General features: G+C 41.0%; 1 protein-coding gene across 5 annotated transcripts in view; it reads right to left on the minus strand.

The window, feature by feature from the left end:
- WDR20 (WD repeat domain 20) overlaps positions 1 to 16,390 on the minus strand; it is a 52,787-nt gene that overhangs the window by 30,652 nt on the left and 5,745 nt on the right. The window lies entirely within an intron of this gene.

Consider the following 16,390-nt stretch of genomic DNA (forward strand, 5'->3'; position numbering starts at 1 on the left):
CACATGTGTGAACTACTTGTAATAGTTAAAAACTGGCCCAACACAAACGTCCATCTACAGCAGGCTAAATACACAGTGGGCTATACAGGGACTACTACCCATGGGGTAAGGCACTGAGAACAGAACACAGAAGGATCTCAAACACAATCTTGAGAAGCATTTACTAAATAATGCTATTTATATAGAGTTCGAAAATCAGGAAAACTAGTCTGCGATGCTTTGAAGTGAGGACAGTGGTCACCCTTGAGGAGTGTGAGGAAGGAGCCACAGGGGAGGCTCTGGGTGGCCAGGAATGCTGTTTCTTAATCTGCGGTTGATTCTACTTTGTGAAAAATTAATAGAGCTTTAAACATAGAAACATCCCTGTTTGTTTCCTATCTTAAATGTTAAATACTTTTTTTTAAATATATTTTTATTGATTTCAGAGAGGGAGAGGGAGAGATAGAAACATCAATGGTGAGAGAAAATCACTGATTGGCTGCCTCCTGCACACCCCCTACTGGGGATTGAGCCCACAACCCGGCACATGCCCTGACGCGGAATCGAACCATGACCTCCTGATTCATGGGTCGACACTCAACCACTGAGCCATGCCAGCCAGGCAATGTTAAACTCTTTTAATGAGCAAACACACATACAAAGACAGTCAACTCATCTGTTTATAACAAAACAGTATTAACATCCTGTGTTTCAAGAAGGAAATGGGTGAATATATCATGTAGCCATTTAAATGATGGTTATTTACTTATTTTACCATATTATTTACTATATCATTAAATGAAAAATGCAACAATAAAAACAGGATTCTACAAAAAGAATCTCAAAGAAAAACTATTCATACTGTAATAATACTATTTTTTAAAATATATATTTTTATTTATTTCAGAGAGGAAGGGGGAGGAAGAGACAGAAACATCAAGGATGAGAGGGAATCATTGATTGGCTGCCTCCTACACATTGGACCGAGCCCACAAACCAGGCATGTGCCCTTGACCAGAATCGAACCTGGGACACTTCGGTCCGCAGGCTGACGCTTATCCACCAAGCCAAACCAGCCAGGGCTGTAATCATACTATTAAAAATAACAGTATATTGTTATTTTCAATGTCTTGTAGAATAAAGCAAAACAAGTTAATAAAGAGACCCTTATAAATCAAGAGACCAACTATAAAGAATATTTATGAATCTGTCAAAAAACAGACTGTTCAAATGTAAAATTTTTACATATGAAAATGTAGTGTTTTCTTCCAAAACTAGTTCATGCACATAGAAAAAATACAGAAGATAAATGATGTTTGTGATTTGTTCCACTGTAAGGGTGAGATAATAGTGGGCATGAGACAAATGGCAATGTCAGGAGACAGGTATATGGAAGTTTGTTATGCCATTCTCAATGTGTGCTTATCTTAATTTCTAACTGAATGTCAATAATCACATATTACTTGTGTAATATTTTTAAATAGAAAAGGAGAAAAAAACAAACAGTCCAAAACACTACTGAAACTATTTCAAAATTATTCTAATAGTTTTAAAGCATGCCATGGCCTAGCACAGGGTCACAGGAAAACATGTGGCTTGTGAACAGCAAAATTCACCATAAAAGGAGCTTACTGTTTCATCAAGTAAATGGGTGAGTGGGATGGTGATGCTTTATTCCATCATAAGTTTCACATGAGTTAGGACCACTGGAGTTGGTTACTAACGTTTCTGTGGCACCAGTGATGTCACTCAATGAGACTAGAAAGGACAGACAGATAAGACCATGGCTGGTTCTATTGTTTCACTCTTCAAATAGTACTCCAGTGTGAGAAGCGTTCACCGTGTGCTCCTAATGTGCTACTTTTTCTATGAGAAATCCAATCCGTTCCAAGTTTGCCTCCCAATCTGCCTCTAATGTAGGTTTACTAGTAAAATTGAATCCACATCTTTCTCACAAGAATTGAACTGAGAATTTATCATCAATCCCATGCTTTTCTAGAAATCATAGGAAAACTTAATCTTACATTATCCTCAGTCCAGAAAAAAAATAGCTAAAAGGGTTACACGGTAGAATTTGTTTTTCTGCATTCAGTAACATTTTAGCATATAACATTAAAATCTTGAGGCCTGAAATAAAAATATTGAGCTCAATAGGGATGGAATTATATTTATAGCCTCAGCTGGGACAAACTGTATTTTAAATGTAGGTTAGCAGGCCACCAGCTTGGCACTGAATGAGACGCTCCACAGTGAGGGCTGAAATCAACCATAATCTGAAAGTTAACTCTTGGCAACAAGTGCTTCACTCTAAGCACTTATCACTCATTATCTCATGTAATAAAACATACATAATTAAAAACTCGCACCTACTAACTTAAAAAGTTAAATATAAAGCTATTCACAAAGAAGTGGACAGAAGTGGAAGCAACTATTTCCCAGTGTGAGCAACTGTGTGATATAGCTCTATATACAATGGTCTACATTCATGGAATCAGAGGACAACCAGAGCTGAAGAGGAATTTAAAAAACACACACACAAAAAAAAAAAAAAAAAAAACAGGCACATTTGCTCTCAAGATGCTGCAATTTAAGACCAAAGAAGTCAATTGCCCCAAATCAGCCTATCAATTCACGTTGCAACTAAACTTGGAGCTCTTGTCTTACTCCCTATTAAGTGCACTACACCCAGTAAACTCAGGAAAAGCACTAGTGTAGCTGAACCCGAAGCCCTCTATCTCCTTTCCTTTCTACATCAGACAACAACAACAACCAGTTCTCAGAACTTGAAATTATATTAAAAGTACAGAAAACCTTGCAAAGCTCATTAAGCTTAGCATAAACCAAAGGACACTCATCTAGTTGGCACAAAGTTCACAGGTGTGTTCCAGCTGCTGGCAGCTACTCTAGACTGAGGTTGCAGGCAGAGCAGCAGGGAGAAGGGAGGTGCTTGCTTCCTGATAATTCAAAGTTCCTGAGCAACTAAGGCTAAAGCCCACTCCCACAGCTCTTTCAGCCCGAGTCCCTGGCAAACATTTTTGAAGGACCTGAATTATTTCTGTGTGAATTCACATGTCAATCCCATCCTCCACGCAGACCCTAATCCAGGAAAACAAAAACACTGACTAGTGTACCATTTCAAAAGTAAAACTTTAGAGAAAACTTCAGTTGAAAACCTACATTACACTTTAAGGTGTGGTTAGGAGCACCAATCATTCAGTTTTTGCCATTCCCAGCCCTGGGAGCCTAGATGAATTTCTTGCCTTTCCACACTACCGTTTCCACAAAATGGGAAATAAGAATATAGTAGCCCCCCCCCCCCTTTATTGGTAGTTTTGCTTTTGCAGTTTCAGTTACCCACATTCAACCATAGTCCAAAAATATCACATGGGAACTTCCAGAAATAAATAATTCACAAGTTTTAAAATGCGTGCCGTTCTGAGTAGTGTGATGAAATCTCACGCCATCCCGCGCCGTCCCACCTGGGACATGATTCATCCCTTTGTCCAGCATAACTACACCACATTTACGTAAGTTTTACTGCAGCATATTGGTTATAATTGTTCTGTTTTATTATTAGTTATTGTGGTTAATCTCTTACTGTGCCTAATTTATAAATGAACGTATCGTGTGTATGTACAGGAACAAACACAGTATATGTAGGGTTGGTACTATGTGCAGTTTCAGGCATCCACTGAGGGCCCTGGAACATAACCCCCACAGATAAGGGGTACTACATTAATAAACAGTTCTAACAAACAATGATTAAAGATTAAGGAGTTAAATGTGTAAGGTGATTTGAACACAAAGTGTTATGTATTAAACATTATAATTGTTAAGTCAATAAGATCAATTTACATTTGTTAAATGCATTCAAACCAAGAAGTACAGTGTGTGAGCATGAAAACAAACATTTGATTCCTCACAGGCACTTAAAAAAAAAAGTGTATTTTTCTATCTAGTTGCCTGTCAAAAAACCTGTGAATATAAATATATGGGGGACATCTGAGTGAGAAGGGGGTAAGGTCAAAGAGAGGAAGCACCTGGAGCCTAAACGACAGCCCTCTCTCCTCGTCAGAAATGACCCTGTCCCCAGGGTCAAAGCAGGCTGCAATCGGCTGATCTGTCCACTTCACTCTCACCACTCAGCTGGACTCAGGCAAAGCCAGCAAAATGACTTTTTCCAACCACTTAAGATTTTACTAAACTCAATATAGTATAATTTCTTAAGTTGTAAAAATAAGTTCAGAGGCCAGATCTGTCTAGTATACCAATGTACATCTCGACGGAAATACAAGTTAATTTCTGAGACAAATACACTGAGTAGCACATAGAACATGATGGCTATGTGAAAATGTGGAGGCTGGACTATGGTATCAAAGCCTCCTTTACCCCCCACTTCTCTGACATACTGTAAATAAATGAATATTAAGAAGAAGAAATAAAATAGCCTGTGTCTTTATTTCTAAAAAAGCTGAAAGGTTGCTACTCAGTGGATAGGGTTAAGACTATGATGAGAGAAATCTGGAAATGTGGGTATTACAACCATTTGTTCTACGACCACATGACAGTCACATATTCAAATGTACTCCTAGGAACAAAGGTCCACGCGAAAGGCAGCGTGGAATGCTAGAGAGGACGCTGCCAGCTGTGCAGCCCTGGCAAGCCCTTCGTCCCTCAGAGCCTCCCCTCGCTCAGCTGTTTAGAAAGTGGGAAACACCACTGCCCAGTCTGCACAGGGTTTGTGAGGGTGAGACGGCCTATGTGAAAGCACCTCACAGTTTCGTGCCCCACACAGAGTAGGTGTTGAATAAATGGTAACTGTGATGATATACAAATTAGTCAATAGCTATTAATATAATCTACAAATTAAATAGCTAATACGCTTTAACTTGGAGTTTCCTGTGAAGAAAGCCTTGATTGGATCTGCTAAGCCAGTGGTTCTCAAAGGTTAGCACATCAGAATCACCTGGACAGCAAGGTGAACACACTGCTGTGCCCCACCCCAGAGTTTCTGATTCAGCAGGTCAGGAGTGGGCCCCAGAATCTGCATTTCCACAAATGCTGAGCAGATGCTGCTGCTGCAGGGCCACACGTAAAACAACCACTGCTGTAAAGGAAGAGAGAAGAGGCGCTCGATGGTTTCCATAAATGTAGGAAGTCAAATATTTAGGCAACAGTAGAGGCGAGGATGTGGGATGGCACTTGAGAGCCCGAATCAAGCGGACACACAAAACAGGTGTGCAGGGGCAACAAGGTCTCAGCTTGGCCATCTTGTTCATCACAGAAATGGGGACAGAGAGATTTTGAAGAGGCCACTGGTAGGCTAGCATGCTTACTACACTCAGCTTGGGTTTGATGTTTTTAGTAGAGTGAGACTTACAAATCCTGGGAAAGTTAGTCACATGATAAAAATGGCATTGCAGCAGAAATGGGACCATAGGTAAGGCCAGACTGAGTGGCATGGAAATGGGGGAAAAAGAGCAAAAGCAGTGAAAGACCATCTTTATTCTGATGCAGGTGATCCCAAAACTCCCTCTATCACTATAGCCAAAAGCTTTCTTTCTGCAACATGATGGCCCACACAGGGAGTCCACTAGACAGGAGAAACACAGCCACCTGAGACTCAAGCCCTCACTAAGCTCTTCTCTTTATGAACTGGTATTACTAGGCATTAGTCAAGGGAGCTAAGAGGCCTCAAACATGAGTCATTCAATGAGAGAGAAAAATCATTTCTTCAGTTTTATATAATGTATTAAACATGTTCCTTAAGTTAACTAGCTAACATTACCTCGTTTATTACTAATCTTATCAATCTTTATTTACCAAATAAAAATTCTACAAAATCTGTTTCAAAACAATGTTTACCAGTAGATTGCATTTCACCCACTCTTTTTAAGTCAACATTGATAAAACATCACCACAACTTACACTGAAAAATATACTGGACGTGGCCCCACTGTTCACCACTCGGAGTTCAGCAGAAAACTGCAGACAAATTATCCCTCCTATAAGACATAGAGATCAAGAAATAGCAAGAAATCCTAATGGTTTGCTCCCCCAAAAAAGGGGAGACTAGCCCTGGCTGGTGCTTCTCTATGGTTAGAGTGTTGGCCCATGCACCAAAGAGTCTTGGGTTCAATTCCCAGTATCTAGGCTGCAGGTTCCATCGGTGGCCCCAGTTGGGGTGCAGTCCTGGTTGGGGTGCAGCCCTGGTAGGAGTGCGTGCAGGAGGCAACCAATCAATGTGTCTCTCTCACATGAATGTTCCCGTCACTTCCTCCCCCCTCCCTCCCTTCCTCCTTCTCTCCCATTCTCTCTAAAAATCAATGGAAAAAATATCCTCAGGAGAGGATTAACAAAACAAATAAAGCATGTGCGTGTGTGGTGTGTGTGTATGTGGTTTGAAACCTCATCTCACATCTTATACCAGAATAAACCTCAGCAGTATCAAAGAGATATCAAATGTAAACAATGAAACTCGAAAGTACCAAGAAACCACGAGAATGTTTAAAAATATAGTTAGGAGATTTAAGTATGACCCAAAACTCATAGCCATGAGAAAAAATTAATACATTTTTCTATAAAAAATAAAATTTCTACCTAGAAATAAACACCACAAGCAAAACCAGAAGTCAACTGACAAATGGAACCAAATGTCTGCATGTCTGCAACTCAGACTATAGATTAAGGGCTAATCCACATAAAAGAGAACTCCTACAGGTCAATAGAAAAAAAAACAAAAAAACAAAACAAAATCCTAGCAGAAAATGGGTACAGGACATGGACAACTCACAGGAAAGAGAATACAAATGGCTCTTAAGTATATGAAATGATGCTTAACTCATAGAATGAGAAACACAAGCGATGGTGTTATATCATGTCTCATCTGTCAGTCTGGCAAAGATTAAATAACAGCACACTGTGCCAGTAGTATAGATTGGTACAAGCTGTGGAAGGCAATCTGTGTCTATCAAAACCACAAATACACATGTTCTTTAACCCAGCAATCCCACTCACAGGAATTCAGTCCTCAGATACACTAGCAACATGGCAAAAGGATACTTGTCCAAGGCTATTTATTGCAGCATAGTTTGTAGAGCTACACATTGGACTGGAGACAACTTCAATGTCCATCAAAGAGGGACTATGATACAATTGTACAATGGGACTTTGTGCCGCCATCAACCAAATAAAGAAGCTCTTTACACATTGACAAAGAATAATCTCCAAAATACATTTTACAAAACAAAACAAAACAAAAAAAGGTATGAAAAAATGCAGATGCTAAAATTTGCATTTAATGGAGAGGACTGTATCTGTGATTTTGTAAAACCACAGGCCATGTCTGGAAATATACACAAGACTTAACACTAGTTACTTCTGAGGGAGACAGGGGACCTAGGGGACAGGATGAGAGACATCACTGCATGACCTTCGAATTTTGAACCAGGTGGATTTATCGCCTATTTAAGAAATCAAATATACCTCTGAGACATCATAATACCTATGTCCTAAATGAAGATTTCTCACTAAGTTAATCGAGATAAATTCCTTTCACTATTCACTTAACAGTATTTACCGAGTTCCACTACATGTGCAAAGCATTGTGTACGCACTAGGGTGTTAGCAATGCAGACAGAGCCCCCTTCTACCATGGACTGTAGGAGGGTACAGCCACTCATCAAGTAATCAGCGTGTATTAGAGAGTGATGAGGACTACGAAGAAATGCCAGTCAGGAAGGGAGTTGAGGGGCTGAGGTATGGGTGATGGTAATGCTTTCCTGGGTCGGGCAACAGAAAGCTTCTTTGGCAGGCTCACACTTGGGCAGAGATGTGAAGAAGTGAGGGAGCCAGCCTGTAGCAAGGATTCTAGTCAGAGGTAAGAGCACACACAATGGCTCAGTGGGCTGAATGTGTTCACAGTGTGCTAGCAAATCACTCCCGGCGTTTGGGGAGAAAGAAGGTGCCGGATCATAATAAGGAAATTAGATCTTATTCTCAGTGATGTGAACAAGCATCAGAAAGTTTTAAGCAGTGGACAAACATGATTTGATCTGTATTGTTTAAAAGATCACCGCTGCCATCAGAAAACTGTTAGAGGCAAGGGGAGAAGCGGGAGCCCATCTGGAAACCACTGGGATGATCCAAGTGAGAGACGATGCTTCCTTAAACTGAGGAGGTGAAGGTGAAGGTAGAGGTGATAAGGTTCTGGATATTTATATTTTTTAAGGAGAATATATATATATATGTGTATATATATATATATATATATATATATTTATTATTATTATTATTTCAGAGAGGAAGGGAGAGGGAGAGAGAGACAGAAACATCGATGAGAGAGAATCATTGATCAGCTGCCTCCTGCACACCCTCCTACTGGGGATTGAGCCCACAACCTGGGCATGTGCCCTTGACCAGAATCGAACCTGGGACCCTTGAGTCTGCAGGCTGACGCTCTATCCACTGAGCCAAACCAGCTAGGGCATGGTTCTGGTTCTATTTTAAGGCAGATCCAACAGGCTTTACTGAAGAATTGGAAGTAGACTAAGAAAAAGAAAGAACTTACAGGTGACTCCAAAATATTTAGCCCAAGGAACTTTCTACAATGATCTAATAGGTTCATTAAAACAAAAAATCACACCTTCATGTAAAGCTCAACTACTCTAAAATAGGTTATGAACACCATCAGCAAAAGCAATGCTTATTTAGATACTAAATTAGGAAGCTGCAGAAGATTTTAAAGTTGAAAAAGAACACATACCTGGGTTTATTCTCTAAATACTTATGAGCATCTACATGGTACCAGGCACAATATTAGGGACTGGGAACCTAAATTATTTTAAAATATATAACTAAGCACCAAAAAAGGTTTGGCAGGAAAAACACCAAAACACAAACAGCTGTGGGAGATGAGAATTTTTTTTTTCCTTACTTGAAGTTTAACATACCCTTAACTTTTAACTTTAAGGAGAGGTGGGGGGGAGGATCGTTCCCTCTCACTGCCACCAGTGAAAGAAAAACACCTACACACCAAACTTATTAGTGATTTGAATGATTACAAGACTTTCCTTCTAAGACAATTGATTTCTTAGCTTTCTGCCATGCACCTCCCTGTTGCCAGTGCTATGTGTGGTCGATATATATGGGGAATGGGGGAAGAGAGGAGTAAGGTACAGATGAATGGGGTTCCCAAAACAGCTTTTGTTCTTTAAGTACGTTATCTTAAGACAGAGATGAGAAAGATCAGAGACTTATTCTTTGAAATATTTAATCAAATACCAAGTATATTCAAGACAATATGCTTATCACAGTAATCTAGCCACATCTATAAATAAGTGACAAAGTCACTTATACATTTATCCATTCATTCAAATATTTATAGAATGCCTATAATACATTAAAGGCGCTGAGCAAGACATAAGGAATTCAGCAAAGATCAGATAAAACCAGCTCTCCTTTGTTTGCAATCTAGTTTAGGGGGTGGGGAGAAAAGGGACTTGGAATTTCAAATTCAAATTATTTTATTATTGTCATGACATGTGCTAGAGAGATGACCTGGTAGAAGCTAACAGGAGACGTGACCTAGCCTAGGGGTCAGGATAAGAGGCTTGGACAAAAATGACATGAACTAAGATTTAAAGAAGTAGGAATTAAACAGGTGAAGGGCTAGGGAGTGGAAGTACATTCCAGGCAAAGGAAACAGCACATAAGAAGAATCTATGGCAAGAAGGGTAAGCTTGTTAGAAGAATTAAAAGGAAGCCAGTGAGAAAGATACAGTAAAGGGGAGAGAGGATAATAAGGTAAGAAGTGCCAGCTCATGCAGGGCCTAGCTGTCCATGTTAATATTTTTGGTTTTAATACTAAAAGCAACAAGAACCATTGAAAGATGTTAAGCCTGAGAGTGACAACTGGATTCCCATTTTTAAAGATCACTCTGGCCACTATATAGAGAATAAATTAGAGGGCAGCAAAAGCAAAGCGGACCAGTCAGAAGGCTGTGTGGTGTCCAGGCAACATGAGTGAGAACAGTGAATACAAAAGGAGATCTACTTTGGAGGAATTTCTGATGGAGTGAAAGTAGGTAGAGGAGGGAGGGAAAAAGAGCGTGTCATGAATAACAATGAAATAGAAAACATTTAAGAGGACCAGAAAGACACATCGAAAACAAAACTGCATAAATATGTTGAAAATGAGGGATAGAAAGACATTCTATGCAAATGATAACAAAAATAAGCTGATTTTCCAATCTTCAAAGTAAAATTTTGGGCAAAAGCAGAGATAATGAAAAAATACAGTATAGCAACATGAAGAACAATCTACAAAGAGTAACGATTCTGAATTTAATATAAAGCAAAAAGTGACTAAGAGAAATGGACAAGTCCAGAATCAGTGAGGTACTAAACAGACCTATCCGGAACTGATAAATAAAGCAGCCACAAAAACTGTAAGGCTATGGACAATGTGAAGAGCATTCAAAACTTGATCAAACACACATACACAGATGTCACCCTGAGCCTGACAAACAGGGCATACATTCTTTTAAAAATACATGGAAAATTTTGCCCAGCCAGTGTGGCACGTTGGTTGAGGGTCAACCTCTGAACCAGGAGGTCACAGTTTCTGGCTCGGTTGCCAGTGGGGGGCATGCAGGAGGCAGCCAATCAACGATTCTCTCTCATCATTGTCTTTTTTTTTTTTTTTTTTTTTTTTACAGAGAGGAAGGGAGAGGGAGAGAGAGTTAGAAACATCAATGAGAGAGAAACATCAATCAGCTGCCTCCTGCACACCCTCCACCAGGAATGTGCCCACAACCAAGGTACATGCCCCTGACTAGAATCGAACCTGGGACCCTTGAGTCCACAGGCCGACGCTCTAGCCACTGAGCCAAACCAGTCAGGGCTCATCATTGATGTCTTTATCTCTATCTCTCTCTTCCTTCCTCTCTGAAATCAATAAAAATATTTTTTTTTAAAAAGAAGATGATGGTGACAGAGTTTTGCTGGAGCACATGAAGTGTCAGTTTTAATTGCCCTAAAAATGGATTCCTGTTTTCAAGGAAATACCCACTGGATTAATTTATTGCAATAATACCTTTCTCTTTTTGGGGGGTAGGAGGGAAGTCATAAACAGTTTTAGGAACAAAAGATACAGATACAGCCCTGACTGGTTTGGCTCAGTGGATAGAGCTTTGGCCTGCGGACTCGAGGGTCCCAGGTTCGATTCCGGTCAAGGGCATGTACCTTGGTTGCAGACACATCCCCAGTAGGCGGTGTGCAGGAGGCAGCTGATCGATATTTCTAACTCTCTATCCCTCTCCCTTCCTCTCGGTAAAAAATCAATAAAATTAAAAAATTTAAAAAAGATACAGATACAGTAGAGACTTATAATGGGAGTGACAAAGCGAAACAGGACTGTTTTAAGGAAATCCAGAAAAGACTAGGGAGAGAAAAAGAACGGGCAAAGGCAGAAGTAGTAAATGGCCAGAAAGATGCAGACCAGATACTCGGCCAGTGTGGCTTAGTGATTGAGCACTGACCTATGAACCAGGAGGTCGAGGTTCGATTCCCGGTCAGGGCACATGCCCTGGTTGTGGGCTTGGTCCCCAATGTGGGGTGTGCAGGAGGCAGCTGATCAGTGATTCTCTCACATCACTGAAGTTTCCATCTCTCCCTCCCTCTTCCTTCCTCTCTGAAATCAATAAAAATATATTTTTAAAAAAAATAAAGATGTGGACCAGAAAGGTAAAAGCTGAGATTAAGTGTCACGACAAGGAATGTTTCAGTAAAGAGATGATGATCAGCGGTGTCAAGGAAGTGTGGGCTGCACAGAGGCCAACGGATTTGGCAGCATGAAGCTGAGCAGCCAGTATCCTGGAGAAATAGAGCGGTGGGAGCCAAGGTCACACTGGAACAGAAGGACAACTGTTTCTATCTGAATTAGCAATTCTGGAGCTGCAGCCACTTCAGCTGATGATAAGACCCAGAGTGTCGCCACAGGAGAGAGCCAGAGGTGGACTAGAAGAGATCACGGACAAAAGCCAGGTGCTTGACAGGTTGTATGGTGGACATGAAACCATGCAGGAAGATAGCAGAACTCCAGTGGAAAGGAAGGCTGTGAGGCAGATACCAGAATCTTCAATGAGCAGAGGAGGCCAGAAGTCAGTATACAGTCACGAGGAAGGAAGAAAAGCAGCATGAGTCTATGGGCAGAGGCTCCAAAGGACACCAGGGGCGTGGCAATGGACCTGGGCCTGGTCCAGGCTATACTTGCACTCCAGCGGCGGGACTCTGTGAAGCTTTTCCAGCTCAACCTGTACCCCACTCCCTGAGCTCAATGGGAAAGCAAAATGCCACATCAGGGAAAGCCCTGAGCATAACACCCCCATTTTTTAATTAGCCGAGCTAATAATGCCCTCAATTTTGCTAGCTAAGCGTACACCTATTCCAAAATCCAGAGGGGGGAAAAGAGCACGGTAAGGAAGTGTGCAATTCCTATAATTAAGGGGGAAGAAGGGACACTTTTTCCCAGGACATCAGGATAAGGATGAATGTAGCTTCCAAACAAAGTCGGCGGCAGGCAGGCGATCAAAACACTAGACACAGCCTCCTCCTGGGACAGCCCACAACTCTAAATAGCACAAGACCTGGGGCTGTGAAGAATGTCTCAGAGCCTCTCGAGCAATGCAAAAGGCACTGGCAAGGCTATCTGTGAGCTTTGACAACTAACACTGACCATATGTGGCCTGTGACAGGGATTTTAAAGATTAATTTACTCAAGTAAGTGCTTAGAGGACTATAATCTCAACCAATTCATTCATGTAAAATCAAATACAATGTGCTGCCTACTATGCACAGGCACCACGGTGGGCATGGATGAATAAGATGGTTTCCGCTCTCAAGATTCACACGGTATGCCCTAGCCGGTTTTGCTCAATGGATAGCGCTCTGACCTGTGGACTGAAGGGTCCAATGTTCGATTCCAGTCAAGGACACATACCTGGTTTGCAGGCTCAATCCCCAGTTCAAGAGGCAGCCAATCAATGATTCTCTCTCATCATTGATGTTTCTCTCTCTCTCTCCCTCTCTGAAATCAATATAAAACATATTTTTAAAAAGATTCACATGGTAATGAGGAAGACAGAGTCAAACAAAAAATTTCAAAACTGAAAAGTTGGAAGGGCACTGATAATAGTCAAACAGCAAGAGCAAAGAGAAGAGGTTTACAAATGCAGCCTAGGCCAGGCTCAATGTGCCAACTTGAATGAGCTCTATTTCCCCTCTTTAATGCTGCATCTCACCATGAGCTCCCCTTAACGAAAGAACTGTGTCTATTATGTCTGAGTCCCCCGTACCTAACCCAGTGTGAGATCCTCAGTATAGTCTGCAACTCTTGGCTCCCTACCCAGTGTCCATCTATAGATTTATTCTCCTGTCTGGTATCTACTCACTGTTCCAGAGAGGGCTCCAGACCAATCAGGGGACTGGATAATCTAATCCCCCTTGCTAAAGGTGCGGGTTCATCAACCAGTGCACAACAGCATTTCCTTGGCCACAGGAATGGGCGGGTAATCCAATCTGGGTAATGTATCAAAGGAGGTTTCCTGGGGGCTTCTGTGCAACAATCTTCCTTATTCTTCTGAGAAAGTGACAAGAAACACTGTTCATTCTCATTCTGGATATTGGCTCTCATTCTGCTCCATGCCTACCACCATTCTGCCAACACACAGTGGAAAACAAAATCAAGCGAATCTCAGCAAACAGGGCTGGAACCCCAATCAAACCACGCCTAAAGCCCACATTACCTCTGGAACTTTCAATGACATAAACCAATGCATACCTCTTAAAGTGCAAACCAGTTTGAGTTGGGTTTCCTGTTATATGCAAACCAAAACATCCCTAACATAATATATTTGAGGTATGCTAAACCATGAAGAGCATTAGTGAATCACTGTCCACCAGCTTTTTCACAGCACATGCTAATGTTCATCTCTCGCTTCCAAAAAAAAGTCCGTTAAACCTAATTCTCAAATATTAAAATGTAAATCTTTCCTGTTATTTAGATTCTGGAGAATGTGAAGTGGTTAACACCTAAATAATAAAACTATGGGTCAAAATTATCTATAAATCTATATATATAAAAGCCTAAGCAACCATCCAACCGTTCAACCGGTAGCTATGACGCGCACTGACCACCAGGGGGCAGATGCTCAATGCACAGGCATGGAAACATGGAACAGACTGATGAATCTCAGAGGGACGGGGGGGGGGGGGGGGGGAAGGGCAGGAAGAGATTAACCAAAGATCTTATATGCATACTAGAGGCCCAGTGCACAGATTCATGCACCGGTGGGGTCCCTCAGCCTAGCCTGTAGGGATCGAGCCAAAACCGGCAGTCCAACATCCCCTGAGGGGTCTGGGATTGCGAGAGGGCGCAGGCCAGGCCGAGCGACCCACCGGTGCACAAATCCATGCACCGGGCCTCTAGTTTTATAGAAGAAAACTTATAAATTTATAAATTTAACTACAAAAAAATAAGAAAATTCTTGATGGCAAAAAAAACACATACATACACACACACACCCCTAAGCAAAGTTACAAGATAGAAGACAAACTGGGAAGAAAAAAATCTGTAATTCATATCTCAAAGAGCTAATCTCCCTAATACAAAAAGAGCTCCTTTTTAAAAATTAGGATATTATGCAATCCAATAGGATAATGGGCAAGGGATATAAAACAGAGAGTTCACAGAAGAAGAAATACATTTCACTCTTAATGTATAGAAAGATGCTCAATCTCTTTTGTTACAAGGGAAAAACAAACAAAAACGACACTAATTTCTCACCCATCAGATCAAATGCAAAAGTCTGACAACACACTGTTGGTGAGGCTGTGGTGACACAGGTGCTCTGTCCAAATATACACTAGCACAACCTCTCTCTATGGAGAGTAATGTGATGATGTCTATCAAAAATACATATGACCTAGCAGTACCATCTAACCCAGCAGCACCTCAACCTCCTCTAGAAATGTATCCTATAGGAAAAAAAACAGAAATGCATCCTATAGATATACCTGCCTCTGTGCACATGACTATACATGCAAAGTTATTTACTACTAGAGGCCCAATGCACGAAGATTCGTGCAAGAATGGGCCTTCCTTCCCCTGGCTGCCAGCACCGCCTTCGCTCTGGCAGGAGCCGCCTTTCCGCCTTCCCACGCTGCCCAGAGGCCCGAAGAAGCTGGGGTGATGCGGAACGCCTGTGTCCCGCCCTGCCCCCGGCCGCTCAGTGCCTGTGTATGCAAATTAACCTGCCATCTTTGTTGAGTTAATTTGCATACTCACTCCTGATTGGCTTGTGGGCATCACAAAGGTATGGTCAATTAGCATGTTACTCTTTTATTAGTGTAGATAGCACCATGTGTATTTAAGAGTCATCTGGTTAAATAACATGACACATCCACAGTATGGATTATAAAGCAAGTGTGTAGAAGCTCTCCACTTACTAATATGGAAATATCTCCAATCTATATCATTAAGCAGAAAAAAATAAGGTGCAAAATACCTTTCATAGTATGCTCCTTCAGTGCCTTCTACCTTGTTACAATTATCAGTACAAAAACACAAGCTCCTTACAGACTTGAAATCACCTTCAAGTTAACCACAACAGACAGCAGTACCTTGTACATAACTTGATGAATGTACATAACTCCAATGTACATAACTTGATGAATGAGGTTGTTGTTTTTTAAAAAACAAGACATACCTTATACTCTATTATCGAAAACAGATGCCAAATGTTTACAGGATAAGGTAACTTGTCACTGATAGTCTCAGACCACTTAAAATGTTCTCAAAGTTAAAACTGACAATGTCTACTAATTAAAGTTATTTCCATTTTTGATGTCCACTCCTAAATAACCCAATAGGTCCACATTTCATATTTCTGCAAAACTAACCTCATTAAACATAAATAAAACAAGTGTGGCTCAGTTGGTTGTGCATCGTCCTATATACCAAAAGATTTCGGGTTCAATCCCAGGTTGGGGTTCATACGGGAGGCACCTGATAAATGTTTCTCTCTCACATCAATGTCTGTCTGTCTCTCTCTCTTTCTCTCCCTCTCTCTCTCTCAAGTCAATAAAAACATATTATCCCAGCCAGCGTGGCTTAGTGGTTGAGCACTGACTTATGAACCAGGAGGTCACAGTTCAATTCCCATACAGGGCACATGCCCAGGTTGCAGGCTCGATCCCAGTGAGGGGCATGCAAGAGGCAGCGGATCAATGATTCTCTCTCATCACTGATATTTCCATCTCTCTCTGAAATCAATAAAAATATATATTTTAAAAATATGTTAAATATAAATATATAAATAAAGTTGTTCTCTAAGACATCAAATACCAGACT

Source organism: Cnephaeus nilssonii (genome assembly GCF_951640355.1).
Source record: "Cnephaeus nilssonii genome assembly, chromosome: 4".
In the NCBI taxonomy this organism is placed as follows: domain Eukaryota; kingdom Metazoa; phylum Chordata; class Mammalia; order Chiroptera; family Vespertilionidae; genus Cnephaeus; species Cnephaeus nilssonii.